General features: G+C 39.0%; 1 long non-coding RNA gene across 2 annotated transcripts; it reads right to left on the bottom strand.

Moving 5' to 3' along the window:
* Positions 1 to 3116: 3116 nt before the first annotated feature.
* LOC309710173 lies at positions 3117 to 4808 on the bottom strand. Of its 2 annotated transcripts, none has more exons than XR_014277674.1 (3): positions 4746 to 4808; positions 3961 to 4046; positions 3117 to 3331 (listed from the first exon to the last, which is right to left on the bottom strand). It is a non-coding gene; the product is annotated as an uncharacterized lncRNA (long non-coding RNA). The 2 variants fall into 2 exon arrangements; XR_014277675.1 differs by lacking the exon at positions 4746 to 4808 and adding an exon at positions 4271 to 4362.
* Positions 4809 to 8666: the final 3858 nt, after the last annotated feature.

Genomic DNA, 8666 nt, shown 5'->3' with positions numbered 1-8666 from the left:
GGGGGATCCACACAGGATCAAAACTATACATACAGGCTCAAATATAATAATATTTGGTTAAATGCCCTTTAGGAAGTTGCAACTCAATCAAACACTTTGGTAGCCATCAACAAGCTTCTGGCAAAATTTATAAATTCAGAAATGGTAGAGTTCATTCAAGTTAGTTGGTTGGCTTTGCAACATAGTCTACAAATGTTCAATAGGTCTGAGGTCAAGAACATAATTCCAAAGGCCTAATGTTAGCCTGCCTTTTCCATTTCAAAAAGCACGAGTTTTTATGTGTGCTTGGGATCATTGTCCTGTTAGAAAACCCAACTGTGTCCAAGTTTTAACCGTCTCATGCTGATTTGGCATGAAGTTGAAAATTTTTCTTTTGTTTCTTTTTTTTTTTTGCCTGTCCCATTTGGTTCTTTAGCCGTCAGAATTGTTGTCTGAAGACCAACAAGGATACCCAATGGATTTATTTTGCCAATGGCAAAATAAATCCATTGGGTATTGGTCCATAAATCCATGGACCAATACGGCAGTGGCATTGCCGTATTGGTCCATGGATTTACAAGCAAAAAAAACCCAAAGCAACATACTAAACACAACACCATCGCATTAATCTAGCTAAGTGTAAACAGCAGTAAATACTAAATATTCAATGTTGTTGTGCAGCACGCAGGAAAGTTGAAAAATTTTTCAAGGTATGCCTTCTTCATTATACCATCCAGTTTGTGCAAGGACCAGTACTACTGGCAGCAAGACAGTCCCAGAGCATGAGGCTTCCACCGCCATCTTTGACCATGTATGGTGATTTTAAGATTGAAAAGCCTCGCCTTTACTCTTCCAGACAAACCCCTTGTTATTGTGGGCAACTGCAAATTTCAGTCAATTTCAAATGTGTCAATCAAAGTTTGTGTCTTTTTCCAGACCATGGCCAAGTGGTGACACATCAGAATACCTTGTACTTTTGGCAAATAAAAACTACCAGGTATCCTTGGCCTTGTCAAGTTAAAAGATACTGTAGAACCTTCAGCAGCACTTGTTAAAAGACTGAAACTAGTGCATATATATTTGAGCCTCTATGTCTACTCCTTACCCTAGATTAGAGAAAATTCTAAATAAATTCACATTTCTGCACCCAAGGATCAAAAACTGGACTAGTTTGAAGTAATCTTACTTTTCTGACTCTTTACTACTCTCCCAGAGGATGTTATACAACCTCCCTGATCCACCCAAGCACTTTCTTCTATGCTTCAAGTGCTTTCTATGTAGTATTCACACTCCAATGAATGCATCAGAGAGTTAGTATCCCAAGGATATTTGGCACACAGTCTGGGGCAGCCAGGGATCGAACCACCAACCCTTCTGATCAGCAGCTGACCTGCTCTACCTCCTGAGCTACAGCCATGTCTCACATTGTGCAGACACACAGTGTTTGCATTCTGTTTTGACACCACTACTTGAAATAATTCACTGGCTTCCATATCTGCAGTGCCAGCGTGGGCTGCTTGATTCAGAGATGTTAAAGAGAGGTGAGAGCAGAAAGGGTGTGGATGAGCAGTCTGCTGTAGTTGGTGAGTGAAGCTTGGATCACAGTTCACACCCACACAGTGATTTTACCAGTGGCTAACAGTGGGGATATAATGGCATCTCTTCAGCTTTGGTAGGGTCATGAGGATGTTAGGACTGTAAACTGTGACCTCTCATGCAAAGAGAATCACAATCCTATTTCTAAACCAGAAAGTCAATATTAAAGGAGTAAGCAAACTCGGATTTGGTCAGTTCTACATTTCTATTGCATTTATTTCCACCACTTTTGAACGTCTTTCTTCTACAGTATTTGGATATGGCATCTAGGGTAGTGTTAAACTAGAAGAATTATGGCTGTGAGCTATGGTTTAGGTGAGCTTGGTTAATGTTAGTGCATTATGCACAGAGAAAGTTTGTGATTAAGGGAAATTAGAAGGTGCCTTCGAAGATAGAGGCTTATCCACCATCCCAGCCTCCACCCTTCTGCTTTTTAATTGGATTCTTAAAGGAATTATGTATTTAATATTTAATTGTTTATCAACACAAGGAACAGTGTTAAACACCAACTACAAATTGCCCCTGTTACCTTTTTTTAGTCTGAATTGCTTTCAGTAATTAGAGTAGAAACTGGAATCATTTGAGGGGAAAACTTTCCACAAAGAACTACTAAAGCAGACGGCAAGATTGTTCACATTTCCCTGAAGTGGTTCAAGTCCCATTTATAGAGCAGAAAGTAATTTGTCCCATGTTTTGTCTAACTTACACATTCAAAAGGAATATGACGTAAAGCAATCTCCCAGGCTTTTATTCTTGTAATTTCGTTACGTCAAATAGTTCAAAGAACACTCTGAAATCTCATGTTCTTAATGTGTGATTTATCATGAATGCAACAATAAGGTTCTAAGAGGACTATACCTTATCACTATCAAGATAATGATAAGGTATCAGGTGATGAACACATAATTTCTTTCCATAATAGCTTAATGGGATGTTGGAGGTGGAAGGAAATGTGTTATTTATTTATTGATTGATTTGTTATGATATTGTTGATTTGTTAGGATTAAATGTCCTGCCAGCGATTCACCTGATGTTATAAGCTTTCATCACAAAAAAGCAACATTATGAAAGCTGGTAGATACTTAAGATTTCACCAAGTGCATCTTGGTCTGCTGTACGTTTCACGTTTGCTTTGTGGGGCAGTCATGCTGCATGTAAGTTTATTATAAACTTGTTTTTGAGTCAGGGATTTCTTTGCAGTTTCAAATTATTTGTATTGTGATTTCAACTTACTGTTACTTATAATTATGCATGTAATTTTTGGAAATGTGCTTTTGTGAATACTTTTAAGAAATTATCGGTCCATATTTTAAGAAGAGGGTAAGTTTGTTTGAAGATGTTGGTACTAACAACAGTATTAACAATATTTGCTGAGCGGGCTTAAGACCACCATTTCATCCATTTCGTACATTTGTGTGGCAACTACATTCCCGGGGAAACAGTAATGATAACTGTAGTGATTTAGTGATCCGAAAGTTGATTCTGAGTTTATATTTGGAAGTATTAAATCAAAGAAAACTGGATTTACTTCGCTTCGGAAGAACTGGGCATGATTTATTGACATAAAAAATTCATCAGTTTAAAAAATTAAACTGATGATCCATCACATCAGAACAGAATCCCAGCGGTGACAGGAATTAGGACAACACCCTCAAAGTATAGGCGCTAGTGGTGGTGAAGATGAAGAAAGAGACCTGGATGGCGCTCTGAGTGACCAGGGTGAAGCGGAGAGGAGGTGGGTTCAACAAATGAGAGCCTGAAAGGGAAAATGACAGAAGAGCAGAGAGATTTAAAGTATACAGAGTGGAGGCTGATTGGCTGAAACAAGGGGGGAAAGAAAATTATAGTCAAAGTGATGTAAACAATCTCACAAGCTTCTTTTTTTCAGCCACATAAGTTGCCCCTTTCTGACATTTAAATCCATCTATCCATTTTCTTCATCTTATCCTATTATGGGTTGTGGGGGAGCTGAAGCCTATCCCTGCTGTCGTAAGGTGCAACCTGGACAGGCTGCCAGTCTGCCACAGAGCTAACACAGAGAGACAGAAAATCATTCATGCTCACATTCAAAATTTGGAGTCACCAGTTAACCTAACATGCATGTCTTTGGACTGTGTGAGGAAGGAAGGAGGAACCCACGCAGACACATGCCAGGAAAAGTGTTCGACCTAAATGGTCCTTCAGACCATCAATGGTTCAAATAGCGCTAAAGCAAACAGAAAGTGATGACGCAGTAGCAGCAGCATCATCAGGGAATAATTTAATGTGGGCGAGATATCATTCCACCTTTTCGTGTTTTATCCCTCCTTGTTTTGTTTTTTTTGTTGTTGTTGTTTTTTTGCCAATTTCACCATCCCCCACTCTCCTCTTCCCTTCTTCACTTACCTTTTTTGGTCTCAGTCTGAGTATTCCTCTCCATTTGGCTTCACTGACTGCACCGCTCCTCTGACCATTTGCCGTAGTGCTGTTGTCTGAAGGAAATGCCAGAATGTTTTACTGTCTGTGGCACAGAGACCCAAACTCTTTAACCACAACACACTGAGCTCACAGAATGTTTTGTACTTGAATGTGACTATTAGTTGGTTTACCGGAGCACATTTTCTGATGTCCTAAATAGACAAATAAACCAAATTTACTGTAATAATAAACTTTCATTTGGGTAACGATAAGCTGCAGCAGGTTTGCTATGACTCACGTGTATGGCAATGCAGCATGGCAAAATCATAGCCAAGCTGCGGGAGAATGACTCACAGTCTGTGGACGGGCACATTGACGGTCCTGATTACATTATTTCCCAGCAGAATAATTTTTTGCATGGAGAAAACATTAAGAATGAAATGAAAAGAGTTTCCTAAAGCTTTCCCTGTTTGACACAGCACTACACTTCACCACAGCAGAGTGGAGTTACAAGCCCTTTAAAAAGCCTCACTCTCTTGGAAAGGAAATTCTTTCATAATGAAACTATAACAAGCAACAACACAATGAATCAAACGAACAAACGAATAGAGGCCTTCCTAACAACATCTGAACCCTGCCTCACATCCACCCTCCCTTACTTTGCAATTATTTTTCAGACACAATACAAACTCACAGTCTGTCCCACTGCACAGCTTTGAAGGCTATTAAACAGATGAAGATAGGAGCTCGGAAAAAGCGTGACATCATCTCACCGTGTATGCGCATGCATTCGTTTGTTTGCACCGGTTTGATGTCTCTCTCCCTTTCTTACTTCCTATAATTACAGCTCTTGTACCTCCTGAAGACAAGCAGCAGATGTTAACATCATCTGACCATGAGTCATGTTATTTATTTCAAGGTGAAAAGTTGGAACATCTTGACTTTCTCACACATTAGACTGGTGTGAAGCATGGATCCAGGTAATAAGTCATATATAAGTGATCAGCACATGCTCCAACATGTAAAAGAAACTTTTGTCCTTGTGTTTATATCGACACAGTTATTCAGGCTGAACTACATTTGACCTAAACACTGCTGAAGTTGCAAATGGAAAACTACATCTTTGCTGCATGCATATATATATATATGCATGCAGCATATATATATATATATATATATATATATATATATATATATATATATATATATATATATATATATATATATATATATATATATATATATATGCATGCAGCATATATATATATATATATATATATATAGTCAAATGCAATTAATTCACAGGTCAGGTGTTGCAATGATCTTAAAAGCACCATGAATAATTCAAGATCCCACCAAATTCATCCCAAGGTTAATGTTGAAATTCATGATCATACAGTTAGAGAAAACAGACAATTATAGCTTGCTAAGGTTGCCTGGAGAAAAAGGAACATTATAGCACCATGTTCCTTTTAGGTTTGCAAAGCTGAATCTGAAAAAACGAAAGGACATCTGAAAAAATGGCATATGAGACCAAAGGGGAGATGTTCATCTATAATCCACAGCAGCAAAAAAACACCACCAACAACAAATGTCATGTCAGCTCACACCTAGCACCGTTTGTTTCGCAGCCATGGGACCTGGACACCTGTCAGTCATTCTGTTGTCAGTCATTCTTACTTCCTATAATTACAGCTCTTGTACCTCCTGAAGACAAGAAGCAGATGTTAACATCATCTGACCATGAGTCATGTTATTTATTTCAAGGTGAAAAGTTGGAACATCTTGACTTTCTCACACATTAGACTGGTGTGAAGCATGGATCCAGGTAATAAGTCATATATAAGTGATCAGCACATGCTCCAACATGTAAAAGAAACTTTTGTCCTTGTGTTTATATCGACACAGTTATTCAGGCTGAACTACATTTGACCTAAACACTGCTGAAGTTGCAAATGGAAAACTACATCTTTGCTGCATGCATATATATATATATGCATGCAGCAAATATATATATATATATATATAGTCAAATGCAATTAATTCACAGGTCAGGTGTTGCAATGATCTTAAAAGCACCATGAATAATTCAAGATCCCACCAAATTCATCCCAAGGTTAATGTTGAAATTCATGATCATACAGTTAGAGAAAACAGACAATTATAGCTTGCTAAGGTTGCCTGGAGAAAAAGGAACATTATAGCACCATGTTCCTTTTAGGTTTGCAAAGCTGAATCTGAAAAAACGAAAGGACATCTGAAAAAATGGCATATGAGACCAAAGGGGAGATGTTCATCTATAATCCACAGCAGCAAAAAAACACCACCAACAACAAATGTCATGTCAGCTCACACCTAGCACCGTTTGTTTCGCAGCCATGGGACCTGGACACCTGTCAGTCATTCTGTTGATCATGAATTCCTCTGTATACCAAAATATACTTGACTCAAATGTGAGGACGTCTGTCTGACAGCTAAACTTGGCTGAAACTGAGTCATGCAACATGGCAACGATCCCAAACATTAAGATGTTGATGTTTGATGGATGAATAAAAGTAAGTTCCAAAAAAAGAAAAGAAGAACCAGGTACTACTCAACTTTAGGGTGTACTTAGTTTTTCACACACTGCTTCTGTGTTTTGGTTTAGTTTTTGTGAAATAAATAATACGGTGTACATGGTCATATATGTCATGTGTTGTGGCTTTATTGTGTCCTCACACATACAACCTCAAAACTGGCAGAGATCATTGTTTCTTTTTGCCATGACTGTAAAAGATGGACATAACCTTTGGGTCTGAAAAATGAAGCCAGAGCAGCAGTAAACATGTGCCTGGTCATCTCAGAAAGGAGTTTATAGTTTTAATAGCTAGTTTCAGGCTAGAAGTCCATTTTTCAAAGCTATTTTAGTGGACAAACAGAAAACTAGAAGATAAAGCAGGGTGTGGTTTAGTGAGTAGCATTCACGGTCTCATCATTAGCTTTCCCATTCTCTTCTGTTCATAAACTAAAGCAGTGGTGGGAGAACTGGTTTTCTCGACAGGAGCATGATTAAATCTGACCCTGAATGCAACTGGGAGAGAGTGATGTAGGTTATGTGGAGTTTAAATTTTGAATCTCAGCTGTACTTCTGGGAAAACTCAAGAGGTTGTTTCTGAAAGAGACAAGAGGTGTTGATATTTTCTAACTACTGTTTTTTTAATCCTCTTCATCCAAACGACTCTATCAAAAATATTCAGAAAGCATACAAATGTATTACCCAGCATATCACATGCCACAGCATCATTATCTGGCAGAAATATTAGGCTTAATAAATCCATGCACTGACATTTTAGATCCACTTGATCTGTGTAACAGAAAACTTCCCACCAGTGTCTCCAGACTTCCCCGAAACGACCATAAGCTGTTAGGAATTCCAGCTATATAATAAAAACTACAATATTTCATGCATCTAACTCAGAAGGACTTTTCTTTATTTGGCTGTACTTCCACTGATATCTTAAAAGAGAAACTTGTGTGCGTGTGTGTGTGCAGGAATATGCGGGAATATGTCACAAGTTCATTGTTGACTTAAATAACACCAGCCCAGACGGTGAGTCCCTGAAGGCTAGACCAATGAAAAACAGCACCTCTGTTTTGTGGTTCTGTTCGGCAGACCCTCTTCTCTGTGCAAACGCAGCTGGTCCGACTGCACATACAAAACCCACGCACACCCACTCACTTCCCCTCTGCAGGCTCTGTGCTGTGGTGGAAACTCTGTGGACGCTGACATCATCACTCCGAGACCACTGAGGAACATTACAGACAGAGAGTGGAAATATAGTCCCAGGCAACGACATCACACTACGGTTACTGTCATTGCTGTACCACAGAGATGGAAGCAGAGACTGCAGGATGCACCAATCACGTGCCCACCCCACCCCCACCCACCGTCCTCCTAAGGACCAGCGTACACAAACAAAGTGCAGAAATGCAGCCTCTAAGGTCCTCACTGCTTCTTGCTTCATGATAAAACCATCTAGAAACGAATCATCGTTGCTGCTTTAATTGCATGTTCTTATGACAGCTCCGGATGGCTTTTGTGTACTTGTTCACTATCGAATCCCTCCCTAACAATCATTTGTCCATCCAGTATCTCGAGAGGCACCTTTAAACAAACACTCCGGTGGGGGTGAGCTATTCCCTGATGTGTTTATCTGCCTTGAAAGATAACAGTTTCTGGTAAATTCCTGCACTTATTCGCTCTCTCCTGTGGATTGGAAGCATATGGCTTCAAGGGGGAGAAATGACTTCACGTTATTAGAAGGAGTAGGTATGTAGGCTCCCTTTGTGAATTTTAAGTTTGGCCATTAATCTTATGAGTATAACCTGATCTATTTTGCACATGTCTGAACACAAATGAAGTCTTAGTCAGTGTTTCCATTTCCAGGTAATTGGCAGTTTAAAAAAAGCCCAGAGGACAAAGCATTCCCCATCAAAGTAGAACGAAAACAAATCGGGACAGTAACAAAAAGTTTAAGCCAAAAATTAGTCTCTAAATGTGACGTCGTTCTAACACAGATGGTTAAACATAATAATTACCATGTTTGCCTTTTGGTCTGGTCTGCTGTTACACCACTTCACTAAATACAGACCAGAAGCTTCATTTACTGGATAAGTATATTTAAAAAGAGAACAAATTCAAACAATTCAGTGTT

The sequence above is a fragment of the Aulonocara stuartgranti genome (genome assembly GCF_965226115.1).
Source record: "Aulonocara stuartgranti genome assembly, chromosome: 1".
Classification (NCBI taxonomy): domain Eukaryota; kingdom Metazoa; phylum Chordata; class Actinopteri; order Cichliformes; family Cichlidae; genus Aulonocara; species Aulonocara stuartgranti.
The sequence above is the reverse complement of the archived record's forward strand: the minus strand, read 5'-3'. Positions and strand labels throughout refer to the sequence as shown.